Source organism: Rhinopithecus bieti, unplaced genomic scaffold, assembly GCF_001698545.2.
Source record: "Rhinopithecus bieti isolate Rb0 unplaced genomic scaffold, ASM169854v2 scaffold_2350, whole genome shotgun sequence".
Lineage (NCBI taxonomy): Eukaryota > Metazoa > Chordata > Mammalia > Primates > Cercopithecidae > Rhinopithecus > Rhinopithecus bieti.
Genome location: NW_016803902.1, coordinates 3684299 through 3703514, shown reverse-complemented (window position 1 = coordinate 3703514; position 19216 = coordinate 3684299). Strand labels below are relative to the sequence as shown.

Genomic DNA, 19216 nt, shown 5'->3' with positions numbered 1-19216 from the left:
AACTGCCCAACTATTGGTACAGATTACCATAGGTGTCACCTCCTTGGTGATCACCATCCACACTGCTCTGAGTTCAGCCCATTGGCTACTTCGTCTATACCCAGTATCAAACCATATGCTATCAGTATAAGGCTGGACCACAACAGTGGTCAAGGTAGAAGCAGCACCCTGGATGGACCCATCCATATATCATGCCCCATCATGGATGCAGGAGGGGGGAGGCCCTGTTTAAACAGTTATGACTCAGGGTCTAAAGGTGCCTCAGGCTGACCCATGGCCTTATCTTGAATCAGGACTACAGGCCCCAAGACTTCTCATAATTCTATTAAGAGGCTCATACTCAGAGTATTCCTCCATTCTAAGTAGTCACTCCATTTGCTAAAGTGGATGACTGTGCCATCCCATTCCTGGGAGTTGTTACCCATGAACATATCCACCTCCCTATTGGGTAAGTTGTCTACATAATGACCATAGTTTGTCCCATTACACTCTCATGAGCCTGAAGGGCAGCATATGAAGCTGCTATCTGCTTTTCTATTAATGCGTACTGGAGCTCAGCTCCCTTTCAAAGTTGGGATTAAAAGCCTACTTTTGTTCTAAAGTGCTCCATGTGCTGCTATGGGCCCCATCCAAACCCATCTATTGTCACTTGCACATCAAGCTCAAATGGGTGCTCCTGGTCAATGATTTGTAGGGTCTGTGCTTGCTTAATAGCCCACTTGGATGCCAGAAATGTTGTCTCAGCTTCATTGTCTGAAACCCAAGTAGCCCCCTTTTCTGTCAACCAATACAATGGTTTTATCATTTGAGCCAAATGGGGGACAAACACCCAGCAATACCCCAGGAGGCCCACAAAGGTCTGCAGTCGCACAACTGTGGTGGGCCAGGGACATGACTCTTAAAAATTTGGCAGGCAATCCAGGTCCTTGGACCCTGGATTTATGGGTTGCCCAACCACGTGTTAAAATCTTGTCACAAGAGCGGTGTCGCTGCTTCTAACTCTGCAAGAGAATCAGACATTAACATAATATCATCAACATAATGGAACAGGTGGACCCCCTTTGGACATTACCAGGTGGCTAAATCTGTGACAATGAGACCGTGACATATGGTGGGGCTATGCACATAGCCCTGCGGCAACATGGTAAAAGTCCATTGTCGCCCTTCTCATGTGAATGCAAACTGTTCCTTGCTCTCTAGAGCAATGTCAATTAAGAAGAATGCATGAGTCAAGTCCACCACATAGTGGTACTGTCCCTATTACATTGTCAAGTAATCCATCAAATCAATGATAGATGGCATAGCTGCCAAGCCATGTAAAATATCCATTCCCAAAATGTAATTCAGGTATAGGAGAGACAAACACAGTGTGTCAGTGGGGAGCCAAGCAATTGATGCCAACGTACAAAGATACAGGTTACACTCACTGACCAGCCTTCATAGCCATGAATGTATGTAGCCTTGCCTGGAAACTTATCCCAGTTCCCATAGACAAGGCTATAATCTGCACCAGTATCTGCCAGTGCCAGCACCCACTGTACCTTGGTAGGGGACCAGTGGATTGCCAATTTCATATGTGGCCCACCAAGTTGGGCACCTCAGCCAATTCCCTAATCAAACACAAAAGGCTGTATTCCTCCACCCATCTGCAAGTAATACATGAGCTGGAGCATCCAGGCAGGACTGGGTTGAGTAGCATCATCCTGCGCCATTGTGGGCATTTACTGGAAATGCTGCTCCAGGGACCATTGCCTCCACAAAGTTAACAACACTTCCTAGGTGGGTAGGGGTTTCCCTGAATGCTGTCAACATTGTTTGCCTAACTCATGCAACTCAGCGGGGGTGTAGGCACCATAAGAAGTGTGCTCCATCACAGTAGGGGGCTCCTGGGCCCACCCTTGGGTCTCAAGTAGCTGTTCATGCTCTATTTTCTGATGGACCAAGGAGCAAGCCCACAGAGGGGGTTTTTCCTCCTTGGTATCAGACTAAGTGGGAGTTTCCTACTTGCACTGCATCCTGCAGGGACTGAGCATGCACTTCCCTTAGCACAGCAAAAACGCCTACCTAACTTTGCCAGCAAAGACTCACTCTTTCTTGGTGCAGTGTGCTTCCAGGTGCTTCAGTGCCTTCTCCATGCCCATGGGGGACTCATCCACCACCAGCCATGTTTCCACTGGGGCCCATCCAAGGAGCATGGCCACATAGTCAACCCGGGATTATCAAAGACCGAGGGCTCACTCACCTCAGAACGCTGCCAAGTATGCCAAATGTCAGGTTCCCACCCAAGCTGGGAAACAAGGGGAGCTTGGATGGGTGGCAGGTAGTTCAAAGAACACTCAAGGGACTGTAGGTAGATGGGATATGGCTTTCTTCTTTCTCTCTCCATAAGCCTTTTTCTCGACTTCCTGCTCTGACTGCAGCCCCTCAGCACCGGCTCTGCACCTCCTGCCACCCCCATGCCTACAGCTAAACTCCTTGGTGCACCTCTTCCTGAAGCACCTGGAAGCACACTGCACCAAGAAAGAGTGAGTCTTTGCTGGCAAAGTTAGGTAGGCATTTTTGCTGCGCTAAGGGAAGTGCATGCTCAGTCCCTGCAGGATGCAGTGCAAGTAGGAAACTCCCATTTAGTCTGATACCAAGGAGGAAAAACACCCTCTGTGGGCTTGCTCCTTGGTCCACCAGAAAATAGAGCATGAACAGCTACTTGAGACCCAAGGGTGGGCCCAGGAACCCCCTACTGTGGTGGAGCACACTTCTTATGGTGCCTACACCCTCGCTGAGTTGCACGAGTTAGGCAAACAATGTTGACAGCATTCAGGGAAACCCCTACCCACCTGCAAGGTGGCCAGTGGCTCGCTCTCTCTAAGTCAACAGCGCAATTCATTTATGTTACTCACAGACAATAATGGCTCAGAGTCAGGTGATGAACCCACCCATAACATGGTTACATGACTGTGGTTATGTAATGTATGGGAGTCTGCGCCTGCACTCCAATGCCGCTGTGTCATGCTGCATCAGATGTTTACCTCAGCCTATTCTTGACTGAAGCACAGTCATTCTCCTTACACCTGCTTTTTTCCCTTATTTAATGTTCACAACACATTCACAAGGTAGTATCATCTTAAGGGAGCAGAGAGAAAAGGGGGTTAACTAACTTGCCCAAAGTGATATGCCTTTTAAATATTGGAGTAAGGATTAGAATCGAGATTGGTCTAAATATGAAACACATGATTTGTCTAACAATATTAAATTGCTATTGTGTTCTTCCTGGACCTTCTTAGAATCTGAAAAAAAAAATAGAATATTGATCACTATAAGAGCTCTTTGCCATGAATCTTAGCAGTGTAACTTGACTAATATTAAGTCAAACTTTGGACTATCCCTTTCTTGCCTCCAAAATGAATAAATAATGCCTCTTCTCTACCCCCATAATGTATGCAGAGATGGAAGTGAAGATGCACAAAGTCTCGCTCTTCTGCTATCATTTAACTCTCATTGTCAATCATCTTCAAAGCGTGGTTCTTCGTATTAAAATATCAAAAATATTCGTATTCTAAAATTTAAATTTGGAGAAACAGTTTCTCAATCCATGTTATATTGTGTGACCACTTCAAAACAGATTTTCTAGCAAAACTAACCAAAAATCAAACTAACAACAACTAAATAAAAATGCATGGAAACCACAAACATTTCCCAAAGATTAGATATTTAAAACTTTTGAAGGCACCTCCTTGTTGAGAGAACAGAGCTCTGATTCCTAGTTCTCTGCTATGTAACCTAAACTCCCTTTCTTAGCTAATTCTCTATTCACTCAAATCCAGCAAAGAACAAATACTTTATTTTTAATACTTTGTATATGTTCTTCATCAGCTTTGTGGGGTTTTCTTTCTCTCTTGCTTAGAATGTCCTTCTTCCATAAAAACACTGACCCTTCCTCCATAAAGACAAATCCAGCTCATCTTTACCAGGAAGTAAGACCGCCTGCATCATATAGCTTAATGCTGAGGATTGAAAGCTGAGAATACCTGTGTCAACAAGGCTTAACTATTCCAAGAAAATTTTAAGACAATAAACAACTTTGCTGATTGTTTCATGATATTCCTGCATATCGATGTATCTGAATAAGTAGTTTGCTCATCTGGGCAAATGTTTCTCATAGGATAACGGTTGCTCAGCTGAGCAAAAAAGCTTGCTTCTCAAACAGTTTACTTATTAAGATTTGCTTCACTGTGCTGTGTGCACCAATACTGAAAAATTATATTGATTTATTTTTCAATTCAAATTTGGTACCTACCCTAAAAGACTTGATTTAAATTACTGGAGGTTAGATCCCAAACTTTATAAATATCTTTGGCTGATCTCTCCTGGTAAGAGACCACTAGGTCTCTGCCAAAGTGCTGTATATTACTTTACTGGGTTTCATGCTGCTTTCTTTATTGTAGACTGTTATCATGCTGGGATTTTTTTGTTTGTTTTTTGTTTTTTTTTTGTCTATAGTCAACAATGTTGTATTTTATTATTCAGAATTTTTTCAGAGGCAAGCAATAGAAATCCCAACTGAAAATTACTTAAAACAAAAAAAAGGGCTTTGTTTTTCTTGTGTAACTGAATGACCACAGAAAAACCTAGAGTCAGGGTTTCTAGAGGGTTATAAATGTTGTTACCAGAATTAATCTCTGATCTCCCAAATCTTATCTCCAGATGGCTTCTTCTCAGGTAAGAATGCTTATTGTAGAACACGTTTGCATTTGGTTCCAGACTGAAATCCTCCCTAAGTCTGAGTTCCGGAAGCAGACTTTGAGAAAAAGATTCAAGTCCAAGTACTTTACTTGAGAGGTACAGGAAATGCTAGTGGAATGTAAGACAGGGAAAAAAATTTTTTAAAAAGTCAGTAATGTGCATTATTAAATCAACTATCAATGTGGGCAACTAAAGCTTGACTTTATAGGGTGATTTGTTGCAACAGATACCCCAAATTTGTACCACCTTAAACCAGGAAGATACTTAAACCAGGTAGTTGGAATACTTGTACTCCAACTACCATTGGTTATTTGTAGCAAGCATATTCAGACTGATGTACCTGAGGTTAGAGCAGACATGTATTACCTTAGAGAAAGTCTTTCAGAGGCAACCATGTGCAAACATCTGTAACTAGAAGTTGCCAGACATGCAGTAAAATCAGAAGGCCCAGAGAACATTGACAATGCACCTTAAATAACTACTATATACATACCCCAAATCTTCTGCATGTACAATAGTAAAAATATTTTTCTTAGGACTAGCTTAAGTCATTTGACTGCAAGAATTGATCATTGCAAAAACTAGGAAGAGAGTGATATCAGTAATAAATGTCAGAGTTAACAACCTCCAAACATCTTATCCTTCATAAATCCATGAGAACACTGGCAGAAATTTTCAGTCTTTTTCAGAACTCTGATGATTAACCAAAAGTTTGCAGATATCTAGGGAGTGTTTATTCAAGGAAAATTCTTAATGTTGATAAGAACAGTGAGATTTGGGGGGTTTTAACTACCCCTATTTTAATTCTTCTCATCTGAGCTCCACAGCAACATAGAAAACCAACCATGTACAATCATGGAGAAACCCAGCATCCTGGAAGCCACTGGAGAGAAAAGGATGAGGTTAAATCTACTTCAAGACCCTCCAGATAGCTTTTATTATTTTACATGTTAAACACAAAGGTAAACAGAGGGTTAGCACATAACACAGTGATTCCATTCATAGTATGTACACCAGATAATTGAAATTATATATTACTACAAAAACTTGTACATGAATGTTTCCATCTTTGGGGCCCAAAGGTAGAAACAACTCAAAAGTCTGCCAAATGGTAAGTAGATGAACAAAATGTGTTACATTATTTAGCCATAAAAATAAATGAAGTACTGACAAATAGTACAACATGGATAAACATTGGAAAAAGTATACCAAGTAAAAGAAGATAGACATAAAAGGGTGCCTATTGTATGATTCCATTTGTATGAAATGTGCAGATAGGAAAATACAAAGAGAAGCAAAGTTGATTAGTGATTGCCAAAGGCTGATGGTGATTAGGAATGAAGAATGACTGATAATAGGTACAAAGTTTCTTTTTCAGGCAATAACACTGTTCTGAAAATTAGATACTGATGATAGTTGCACAACTATGTATCTAGGCTGAAGACCAATGAACTATGTACTTCAAAAGTTTTATGCTATTTGTATTATATATTCATTTTTACAGAAAAAAAATCCTGTTTTGTCTGGCCTGGGTTAAATACTCACTCCTGTGGAATGAGAGAGGTTTCAACATACGCTGAAATTCAGTGGTTACAAAGGAAATTAAAGGTGATATTAGCAGAAAGAGGAGGAGTGGGTGCCACCCTAGCAAAAGTAACTTTCCTTGACATACTATTTTCCATAAATGAAACCTATTTTTCAAACTATAAGAAAGTTCTCTCCTATTCTCAGTCCCATATTTAGTGCTTTATTTGTACACCCATTGATATAGTTTGGCTCTGTGTCCTCGCAAAAATCTCACTTGAATGGTAATAATCCCCACATGTCAAGGAGGGGGACTAGGTGGAGATAACTGAATCACAGGGACAGTTTTCCCCATGATGTTCTTGTAATAATGAATAAGTTCTCACAAGAGTTAGTGGTTTCATAAGGGGCTTCCCCCTTCACTCTGCCCTCATTCTCTCCCCTGTTGCCTGTGAAGTTGTGCCTTCCATCATGATTGTAAGTTTCCTGGGGCCTCCCCAGCCATGTGGAACTCTGAGTCAATTAAATCTCTCTCCTTTATAAATTACCCAATCTGGGGTATTTCTTCATAGCTTCATGAGAACACACTAGTACACCCATCAAACTCTCTTTACCCTATACCTTTTATTTATGATTGTCTATATTTGTGTTTTTTCTCCTTTTTATGCAATGGATAAAAATCTCATTTTATAAAATTGTGCAAAGAAAATAAAGATTTTTCTGCATGTGTGATACAATTTAATTTATGGCAAAATTATTTATTTCATATAAGGTGAGAGAAATGATTTTACCTCAGGGCAATATCTAGATTCTGGATGTAGGGCAGGACTGACATATCATGCAAAAGTGTTTAGACGATAGAAACCACCAGTCTTTGATGTCCTTACCACATCGACACCTCTTAAGATCTGTGGTAGTCTAAGTTTTTTTGTATTCTTGGGTATTGGCTCATACCTGTTCTTACTGACATTCTTTTGTATCTGATGAATTATTCCAAGGTTCCTTCAGAGGCTCTCTCTGTCATTTCTGGGTGGGTATCATAAATGCTTTTTGTTGTCATTGTTGTTTTGCTTCTCCTATGCCTTCTTGAAGGTTGTGACACTCTTGAGTCTTTCTAAGACTTCCTCAGCCTAAGCCATTCACATTTATTTTCATTTATACTCAAGTCTTTAAGAGATCTCTAGGTCACTGTTGCCAATTCTATTGGCAATAAAATTGAGAGGAAGTTTGTTATAGGTGAAAATTTTAGTGGATGAATGAAGTGAGGACACCTGTATTACATATTAAAAATATTTTGCAGAGATTCTTTTATTTTCCTATGTTCTAGGTGAAGTTGCTGGATAATTGACAAGCCACTGTAGTCACCTAGCACTGGTAAACACAGAGAACACAGGTTGTATATTACCTGAGTACTTTTGACAACTGGCTCACTTTCTGAGATGCAATCAGAGCTCACTATAGCCTTGATCTCCCGGGCTCACGTGATTAAACTCCTGAGTATCTGGGACCACAGGTGTGCTCCACCATGCCAAGCTATGCTTTTTTGTTAGTTTTAGAGCTGAGGTTTTCACTATATTACCCAGGCTGGTCTCAAACTCCTAGGCTCAAGTGATTCTCCTGCCTTGGCCTCCGAAAGTGTTAGAATTTATAGTCATGAGCCACAGCATCCACCCCTAAACCTCTTTTTAATTGATTGTCAAGTGTGAATAATAATGATAGTTTCATCTTGTAGTTATTGTAAAGATTATAAATTACATATTGTTTATAAATTAGCACATTATATGTGTGTGTGTGTGTGTGTATATATATAGTAAGGCTTCAATGAATAGTAATTATTTGAGTGAATTGGAGGATTTATTAAGAAGCATATTAGTACTTTCTTTTCTTGATGTATGTTTGCTTTGTTAGCTTTGTTTTATTGGGTTTCAGCATCAGTATATAATTATCTTCATATATCCCCATCTAGTCATTCAAAGAGAAGCTAGGCTATTTTTATAACATGTGACTAAAGTAACAAGGGTAAAACAATAGAGCTTTAAAGCTGAAAAGCATTATTTTGGAGACTGATATTGTTTGGCTGTGTCTCCACCCAGATCTCAACTTGAATTGTATCTCCCAGAATTCCAATGTGTTCAGGGAGGGACCCAGGGATAGGTAATTGAACCAAGGGGGCTGTTCTTTCTTGTGCTATTCTCATAATAGTAAGTAAGTCTCATGAGATCTGACAGGTTTATCAGGGGTTTCCACTTACGCTTCTTCCTCATTTTCTCTTGCTGCTACCATGTAAGAAGAGCCTTTCACCTCTTGCCATGATTCTGAGGCCTCCCCAGCCATGTGGAACTGCAAGTCCAATTAAACCTTGTTTTGTTTCCAGTTTCAGGTATGTTTTTATCAGCAGTGTGAAAACAAACTAATACAGTAAATTGTTACCAGGAGTGGGATGTTGCTGAAAAGATACCCAAAAATGTGGAAGCAACTTTGGAAATGGGTAACAGGCAGAGATTGGAACAGTTTGAAGGGCTCAGACGAATACAGGAAAATGTGGGAAAGTTTGGAACTTTCTAGAGATTTGTTGAATGGTATTGCCCAAAATCCTAATAGCGATATGGGCAATAACATCCAGGCCAAGGTGGTCTTAGATGGAGATGAGGAACTTGTTGGGAACTGAAGCAAAGCTGACTCTCTGTTATGTTTTAGCACAGAGAGTGGTAGTATTTTGCCCCTAGAAATTTGTGGAACTTTGAACTTGAAAGAGATGATTTAGGGTATCTGGCAGAAGAAATTTCTTAGCAGGAAAGCATTCAAGAGGTGACACGGGCACTATTAAATGCATTCCGTTTTATAAGGGAGGCAGAGCATAAAAGTTTGGAAAATGTGCCACCTGACTATGTGATAAAAAAAGAAAAACCCATTTTCTAGGGGGAAATTCAAGCTGGCTGCAGAAATTTTGCATAAGTAGCAAGGAGCCTAATGTTAATCCCCAAGACAATGGAGAAAATGTCTCCAGGCCATGTCGGAGACCTTCATGGCTGCCCCTCCCATCACAGGCCTGGAGGATCAGAATTAAAAAATGGTTTCCTGGGTCTGGCCCAGGGTTCCCATGCTGTGTACAGTCTACAGACTTGGTGTTCTGTGTCCCAGCTGCTCCAGCTGTGGCTGAAAGAGGCCAACATACAGCTTGGGCTGTGGCTTCAGAGGGTGGAATCCCCAAGCCTTGGCAGCTTCCACGTGGTGTTTAGCCATGAGTGCACAGAAGTCAAGAATTAAGGTTTGGGAACTTCCACCTAGATTTCAGAAGATGAATGGAAATGCCTGGGTGCCCAGGCAAAAGTTTGCTGCAGGAGTGGGGCCCTCATGGAGAACCTCTGCTAGGGCAGTACAGAAGGGAAATGTAGGGTCGGTGCCCCTACACAGAGTCCCTACTGGGCCACCACCTTTTGAAGCTGTAGGAAGAGGGCCACTGTCTTCTAGACACCAGAATTCTAGATCCACTGACAGCTTGCACCATGTACCTGGAAAAGCCGCAGACAATCAGTGCCAGTCCATGAAAGCAGCCTGGAGAAAACTGTACCCTGCAAAGTCACAGGGCAGAGCTGCCCAAGACCATGGGAACCCAACTTTTGCATCAACATGACCTGAATGTGAGACCTGGAGTCAAAAGAGATCATTTTGGAGCTTTAAAATTTGACTGCCCTACTGGATTTTGGACTTGCCTGGGTCCTGTAACTCCTCTGTTTTAGACAATTTCTTCCATATGGAAAGGCTGTATTTATCCAATACCTGTACCCCCATTGTATCTAGGAAGTAACTAGCTTGCTTTTGATTTTACAGGTTCATAGGCAGAAGGGACTTGCTTCATCTCAGATGAGAATTTGGACTGTAAACTTTGGGTTAATACTGAAATGAGTTAAGATTTTGTGGGACTGTTGGGAAGGCATGATTGGTTTTGAAATGTGAGGCCATGAAATTTGAAGGGGCCAGGGGTGGAATGATGGTTTGGCTGTGTCTCCACCCAAATCTCAACTTGAATTGTATCTCCCAGAATTCCCACGTGTTGTGGGAGTGACCCAAGGGAAGGGAATTGAATCATGGGGGCCAATCTTTCCCATTACTGTCACTCATAATGAATAAGTCTCATGAGATCTGATGGATTTATCAGGGGTTTCTCTTTTTGCTGCTTCTTCATTTTCTCTTGACGCCACCATGTAAGAAGAGCCTTTTGCCTCCTGCCATGATTCTGAAGTCTCATGTGGCCATGTGGAACTGTAAGTCCAATTAAACCTTTTTCTCTTCCCAGTTTTGGGGATGTCTTTATCAGAGGCATGAAAACAAACTAATACAGAGATCCTCTAGTATACAAATAATCCTTGCACACTAGCCTGAATTAATTGGTTGTTTTTGCACAGACTTCAAATGTGGAGATTAAATATACAGTAATGCATCACTTAATGATGGGGATATGCTCTGAGAAATGTGTCATTAAGAAATGTTGTCATTGTATGAATATCATAAGAGTATACTTACATAAACCTAGATGGAATAGCCTATTACATATCTAGGCTATATGGTAGATCCTATTGCTTCTAGGTTACAAACCTGTACAGTGTTAGTGTACTGAATACTGTAGGCAATTGTAACACAATGGTAAGTCTTTGTGTATCTAAACATAGGAAAGGTACAGTAAAAATATATTATAACCTATAGAGCCACCATATATGTAGTCCATCACTGACCAAAATGTCACTATGAGGTTCATGGCTGTGTACATATTTCTGAAACCATAGCAAAGGTTTGTATGAGAGAGTGCTGGGATCCATTAGTTGTGTCCATAAATGGTCCAGGACAGGAGAGAGATATCAGACAAGCCATATATTTGCTGTTCCTTGATCCTAGACAACCTAATTTTTAAGAAGGTAATTGAAATTGACATGGATAAAATGACACTTCCAAGACTACATGGTTAGTTATTGTGTAACTTAATTTTCCCTAAATCTCACCAGCCTATACATTACAATTATTTTGTGGTGTACTATGTAAGAAGATATTTTTACATAACTTCATATTTTTCTACTCTGGCCATCTCATCAAGGGCTAGTCCCACAAACCCTTACATTGGAGTTCTTTATCAGCGCTGCCAGTTCTATTGATGCCTTTATTAAAATTACTGATTTCCCTCTGCAAAGCTGCCAGATGCCCTAGTGTTTCCTTTTAATTTTGCTTGTGTCAGGACCACAGTGGTTTCTTATCTCTCCCTGGTATCTGTGTACCAAATTACCACCCCTGCCTCTGCTCTCTCTACAACAACAACAACAAAGCAACGACAAGAAAAAGCCTGGAGTTGCCATCAATAAGATCTTCCAAACAACCATCCCCAAATTCTTAGGCAATCAATTATTATAAATATCACCTGAGTAGTAGAGGAACGTCTCAGTAGACCCCAAGCCAATTTCCCACTAAATGCTCAGCTGAGACCATCTTGGCTATATTAGCCCAGACAAGAAATATAGTCATGCCTCCTGTGCCTTTGTATCATACATTTTTCTATAAAAAGCTCTGTGACTGAGTATGTAACTATGGATGTCAAAAGAAAAAACTAGCAAAAAAAAATCAAACATTTCTTCAAAATGGAAACAGAAAATGGCTGATCAGTATATTGGAATATTGAATTTTGGTACCCCTACATTTTAGACTCTCTCTCTCTCTCTCCCTCTCTCCTTCAGAAATCTTTTGAGAGAGAACCTGATTTTCAGAATTAAATGTCTTTCCCCTTTTAGTATGTTATCCACGCAATTATTAAATATTTCAAAAACTAGCTTAAAATCATTTTCAAAGAGATATTGACTGTTGCTTGTGCTTTTGTGTTAGGTTGGAGAGATGGCTTATAGAGTTATATAACTGAGTGCCTCTTTACCAATGACAAAGACAAAGCAATAAAAAGTATGTTTATATGTTTCAAAATTATTGTGCTGATTCCTGACTCCTCTAAAGCAACAAGGTCTAGGTTTCGGTTATCCTTGTCTGATCTGTACAGTCTTGCAAAGCTGAAGAACAATCTGAGGACTCTTTCTCAAAGATCTTTCTCAACATGCTGGGTTATGTGGACTAAGCTTTAACTCAACCTGCTTTTTGTCAGTAACTTACAGAATATAGGAAAACTCTATGATCTTGTTCTGTCAGCCATTTATTTTCTACAGTCTGAAACTCCTCTCACTCAGCAGGGGAGGAATGGAGTTCCAAGATCAAGGATACTTCACTTCAGTTTCCGTTATCTCTCTCAAGAGTGAATCATAAAAAATATCTGCTAAACTCTGCTTTTCATGTTGTCTCTTTGCAACATGAATTTGCTGCTTTATAATTATTCATCCAAAGTTTTAAAGGTAGGAAATAATCAAGCCTAAAATAAAGCATCAAATTTCAAAATCTCAGTAATGACTTTGAAAAAAGAATGCTTCATGGGAAACTGAGGGTAAAATGGATTTTGAGATAAGAATAAAGTTTAAAACATTTTAAGCAATTAACAGACAAAAATTATGAACTAAATGTTTCGTTACGTTAAAAATCAGCCGTAATATGCAGGATCATTTTTTTCAAATATGACTATAAATAACCAATTATCTTCAAATGTTCATTTTTGTAACTGCCTGCTACAGTTAAAAAGGAACACAATAATACCTGGGAATAAGAAATTGGAAATTATACAGTTAAGTAATTTAAAGTATATTCTATTAGATAGAATTTTTCTCTATTAATTGATACTTCCTTGGCTACAGAATTAAATTTTAATCTCAAAATTTATAAAAGCCAACTTTCGTCTGTTAGTTTGATAGTGAACTTCTGTTTTTATGCGTAAATAAAAAAGGTAAATCAATATAATTTAAATGGCTCCTAAGTAAAACCATTCTTTTTTTTTTTTTAACAAATTTTGCCTAAAATTAAATAATGTGGCAAAATTGTGCCAAGTTTGCTTCTTGCAACCAATTTCAGTATACTAATAAAAACCTGAGACAGTGAGATTTTATCTTTTGGAAAATACAACTATGCACGTAAAACCATGAAGACAATGACACTAGAGTCAAAGCATAAATAAAACTTGTGATAATCTATTTTCTCCTTGATTTGTACTCACTTGCAACATCTCAGAAGCACAAAAGGTGGTCATTCCAAATGGAAAATGGGAAAATACCAACTATGGAAACAGGATTTGGAATAGTGCAAAGAATTGGAGAAGAAAGATGCTGAAACTGGGTCACTGACATTGACATAATGAGCATGCTTGTGTGCTTTTTTGTTGTTGTTGTTGGTTAGGGATCACATTAAGGAAGAAGCTGAGCTTTGCATGTATGTCTCTGCTGGCTGGCTCCATATCCTACAGTGGACTGCTCACAAATCAAGTAATAATCAGATATGATTTGATGTATGCTTCAAATCAAATCGGATACCTTAAAGGAAAAGTACTACTTGAAGACTTGCTTGATTTTTAAACTAAGCAACATGACTGTGAATGTTTTGTCACTTAAGGAGAAAAAAAGTACTATCGAAACCCAGTATTTGCATATCTTGAAGATAAATATATTCTACTCTAAAAAATATAATCAAGTTAAGATGCTGTAAACACACACAAATCAACACAATATTCTCATGGAAACTTCGTAGATTTGAATTTACCGACCCTTCAGATTGTAGAAGGATTAAGCTTGTTAAATTTAGAAAATCCGAGAATAAATATCTCATATACTTTACTTTCTAATGTAAGCTCATTTTTATAGCCAATTTGATCCTCTTGTCGTTCTGCTCTTAAATCTTGTCTTTTTGCCCTCTTCAGGAATCCTGTGTCTTGAACTATCCCTCTGATTATTTTCACTTACCCAATTGCTGCTTACTCTTCGAGACATGGCTAAAAATATTATCTTCCCATGGAACCTTTTCTGACCTGTCTAGCACATATTCACTTCTGTTTTTTAAGTTAATTTCTGCAGCCTCCATTCTTTGTACTACTCATCAAACACTTTTATATTTTTGGTGTACAGTAGTCAATAAAATTATCTCATTGTAATTTCAACTACCCAAAACTCAGCTCAGTGACTCTAACTGATACTGAAATCCACTGAATGATAAAAATGTTCTTTGAAGGAAATAGAAAGTTTTAAATTATTGGAACCACTATGTCAAATTTTACATGCTGCCTCAATTTCTCAGGAGTGAGCAGACTCCAAGAAAACAAAGATTGCCCTGTTTGAAGAAATGATGTGAAGCAAAAATTTTGTTTCACATTGGTTATAAATTATAAAATATGTTGAGACTCCTGAGCATGCAACATGGCATTCAAGGACCAGAAAGAAATCCCATGTGGATAGATCAGGGTGAATAAGGGAAAATCTAGGAAAGAATAAGTCCAGTGAGTCAGCATAAGACTAGGTTGTGTGGGCTTTGTAGGCAAACGAAAGCATGTTGGCATTTTCTAAATGAGATAAGCCAACATTGGAGCAACTACAAATATAAAGCAAATATTAACAGAACTGAAAGAAAAGATAATGGTAGAGGACTTCAAAAACCCATTTTCATTAATGGATATATCATCCAGAGAGAACATCAACAAATAAACATCAAACAAACTACACTAGAGACCGAATGGACCCAACATTCCATCTAGCACCTGCAGATTACACATTCTTCTCAATTATTCATGGAACATTCTCTAAGAGAGATCAGATGTTTGGCCACAAAGCAAGTCTTAACAAATTTAATGAGGCTGAAATTTTATCAAGTATCTTTTCTGACCATAATGGTATCAAACTAGAAATCAATTACAAAAGACACTTTAGAAATTTGAGAAATACATGAAAATGAACAATAAATTATTGAACACTGAATCAATAAAGAGATGAAAAGGAAATTAAAATCTCTTGAGGCAAATGAAAATGGAAACATACAAATCTTCTAAAAGGAACTTTATAGCAATAAACACTTACATCCAAAAAAGGAAAATCTCAAATAAACAACCTAATGTTGCACCTCAAGGAACTAGAAAGAACAAAAATAAGCTAAGCCCAAACTTAATAGAAGGAAAGAAATCACAAAAATTAGAATGGAAATTAATAAAATAGAGATTATAATAGCAACGGAAATACAGAGAGTTGTTTTTTATAAAAAGATAAAATCAACAAACTGAAAGCTAGACTAAATAAGAAAAGGAGAGAAGACATAAAGTATCAGAAACTATCAGGAATACATTACAACTTATGCAACAGAAATACAGAGGATCTTAGGAGACTATTACAAAAAAGTATGTACCAACAAATCAGATAATCCAGAAGAAACTGATATATTTATTGACATATACAATCTACCAAGATTAAATTATGATGAAATAGAAAGTTTGCACAGAACAATAATGAATAATTACATTGAAATGGTAACAAAATATATCTCATCACAAAAAAAAAAAAAAAACCAGAACCTGATGGCGTTACTGCTGAATTCTACCAAACATTAAAAAAAAAAAAAAAAAAAAAAAAAAAAAAAAAAAAAAAAAAAACTAATGCTAATTATTTTCAAATTATTTTAAAAAAAATGGAAGGAGAGTGAACACTTCCAAAGGCATTTTATGAGACCAGTCTCACCTTAATATCAAAGCCAGAAAAGGATACTGTAAATAAGGAAAACTATAAAACAAAACCTGATGAATATCAATGCAAAATTTTTGAACTAAATATTAGCAAACCAAATTTAACAACACATTAAAAATATCATTCACAATGATCAAGTGGAATCCATTCCAGGAATGCAAGGGTGGTTCAACATATACAAAATAATAAATCCAATACCTCATATTAACATAATGAAATACAAAGCCCATATCATCATTTCAGTAAATACAGAAAAATCATTTGACAAAATTCAACATTCTTCCACAATAAAACTCTCAACAGATTAGGTACAGAGGGAATGTAACTAAACACAATAAAGGCCATATATAAGAAATCCATAGGGAAAATCTTCAACCCTCAAAAGTTGAAAGCTTTTCCTTAAGGTCAGGAACAATATAAGGATACCCACTCTTACCAATTCTTTTCAACATAATATTGAAAGTTCTACCCAGAGCAATTAATCAAGAGAAAGAAATAACAGACATTCTAATAGAAAAAAAAAAAAAAAGAGGTGCAATTGTTTCTGTTTACTGATGACGTGATATTATATATAGAAAATCCTCAGGACTACACACACACACACCAAAAAAACCTGTTAGAACTAATAAAGAATCCAGTAAAGTTATAGGCTACAATATCAACACAAAAAAAAATCAACAGTGTTTTAATACACTAACAGCAAACTATCTGAAAACTAAATCAAGAAAACTGTCTCCTTAACGATAGCTACAAAAAAAAAAAAAAAAAAAAAAAAAAAAAAAAAAAAAAAAACCCTAGGAATTAGTTTAACTGAGAAGGTGAAAAATATTTATCCTGAAAACTATAAAACTATGATGAAAGAAAATTGAAGAAGACACAAATGAATAAGAAGACACTTCATGTTCGGAAATTGAAAAAAAAAAAAAAAAACTAGTATTGTTAAAATTTCCATATTACCCAAAGTGATCTACAGATTTAATGCAATTACATTGAATTGCCAATGACATTCTTCACAGAAATACAAAAATACATTCTAAAATTCTTATGGAAGCACAAAGACCTTGAATAGCTAAAGTAATCTTGAGCAAAAAGAATAAATCTGGATGCATCACACTACCTGACTTCAAAATATACTACAAAGCTATCATAACCAGAATATCATCAAATACTGGCATCAAAACTGAAACACAGACCAAGAAAACAGAAGTGATAGCCCAGGAATCAATCCATATATTTATAGCCAACTGGTTTGAAACAGTTTCCAGGATTATACAATAGAGATAGAAGAGTCTCTTCAATAAATAGAGTTGGAAAAGCTGGATATCTAGGTGTAGACGAATAAAAACAGACATTATCTCATACAACATACAAAAGTCAGCTAAAAATGGATCATAAAATTAAATGTAAATCCTAAAAGTATAAAACGACTACAAGAAAAAAAAAATAGGGAAAAATGTCTGGCATTGGCCCAGCAGTAATCTTTTGGATATGACACCAAAAGCACTGACAATAAATGCAAAAATAGACAATTGGTACTACATCACATAGAAAGCTCCTGCACGGAAAAAAACAATTAACAGAGTGAAAAGGCAACCTATGAAATGGAATGAAATTTTTTTAAGTCATTAATCTGATAAAGGACTAATGTCCAAAATAAGAAATTCTCACAGTACAGGAGACAAAAAAGGAAATAACCTAATTTTTTAATGATCAAATGAAATGAATAAAATTAATAAACTCTGCTCCAAAGAAGACATACAAATGGCCACTAACTGTAGAAAAAGGTGCTCAATGTAACTAATTATCAGCAAAATTAAAATTAAACCTGTAGGATATATCACACCTGTTAGGATGGCTTCCACGTTTAAAAAATAACAAAAGATAGTAAGTGTAGACAAGGATGTGGAAAAAAGGTAATTCTTCACACTTTTGGTGGAAATGTAAGTTAGCACAGCTACTATGGAAAACAGTATGAAGATTCCTCACCAAATTAAAAATAGAACAGTCATGTGAATCTGTGATCTCACTACTAGATTTAAATCCAAAGGAAATGAATCATTATTTTAAAGAGATATCTGCATTACCATTTTTACTGCAGCATTAATCACAGTAGTCAGTATATGAAATCAACTTAAGTAGCTATCAATGGATGAATGGATAAAGAAAATGCAGCATGTATGTACAATAAAATATTATTCTGCTAAAAGAGAAGGAATTCCCCCCATTTGTGATAGCATGTGGAACCTAAAGGACATTATTTGTAGGGAAATATGTCTGGCACAGAAAGACAAATACTGGATGATCTCACACTTACATGGAATCTAAAAAAGCTGATCCAATATAAGGAGAGAGTAGATGGGGCTTACTAGGGGCTAAGACAGCTGGGAGAAGGGGATGGGGTGATGTTGGTAAAGGATACAAAATTTCAGTCAATTAGGAACAATAAGTTCAAGAGATCTTTGTAAAATATGATGACTATGGTTAAAAACAATGTACTGTATTCTTAAAAAATGCTAAAAGAGTAGAGACAAGGGTGGAACAAGATGGAAGACGAAAAGGCAGCACTGATCATCCCCTTGCAAGGAAACCAATTTAACAACTATCTACACACATAACAAAGCACCTTCATAAAGACCAAAAATCTGCTGAGTACTCACAGTGTCGGGTCTTAACTGTATGTCACTAAAAGAGGCATTGAAGACGTAGGCTAATCAGTCTTGAATCACCAGCATCACTCCTTTCCAGCTTCTAGGAGCAGGGACGTGGTGCAGAGAGAGTTTCTGTGTACTGGTGAGAGGAAGAGGCAAAAACTGTGAGGCATTGAACTCAGTGCTGTCTTGTAGGGAAACTAGACAAAGCTCAGCTAACACTTGCCCACAGTGGGAGTATTTAAACTCATCTGCCCAAGTCAGAGGTCACAGTGGTCACAATTTGAGATCCTACAAGCCCCACTACCTCTGGCTAAGGTGCTCTAGGGACACAATAAACTTAAGACAATCTTGGACACAAAGACTGCAACTCTTGGTGAGTCACAGTGATGAACTGGGCCCAGAGTCAGTGGAATTGGGAGGATAGGTGAATTACTGAGATACCAGCGGGAGCAGCTAAGGGAGTGCTAGCATCACCCCTCCCCTAACTCAGGTTGCACAGCTCATGGCTCCCAAAGGGATCCCTTCCTTTCACTTGAGAAACGTAGAGGGAAGAGTGGAGAGGACTTTGTTTTGCATGTTGGATACTAGCTCAGCCACAGCATAATAGAGCATCAGGCAGAGGTGTGCATTCTCCTTTCCAGGCGCAAGCTCATGAACACTGTAGACACAAGATGG

At 37.8% G+C, this 19216-nt stretch overlaps 1 long non-coding RNA gene across 1 annotated transcript in view; it reads right to left on the bottom strand.

Moving 5' to 3' along the window:
• The window catches only part of LOC108519438 (uncharacterized), a 180266-nt gene extending 161579 nt beyond the window's left edge, over positions 1 to 18687 (bottom strand). The window contains exon 1 of the long non-coding RNA XR_001882627.1: positions 18548 to 18687. This is a non-coding gene — a long non-coding RNA (uncharacterized LOC108519438). The remainder of the gene's footprint in view (positions 1 to 18547) is intronic.
• Between the last annotated feature and the right edge of the window lie 529 nt (positions 18688 to 19216).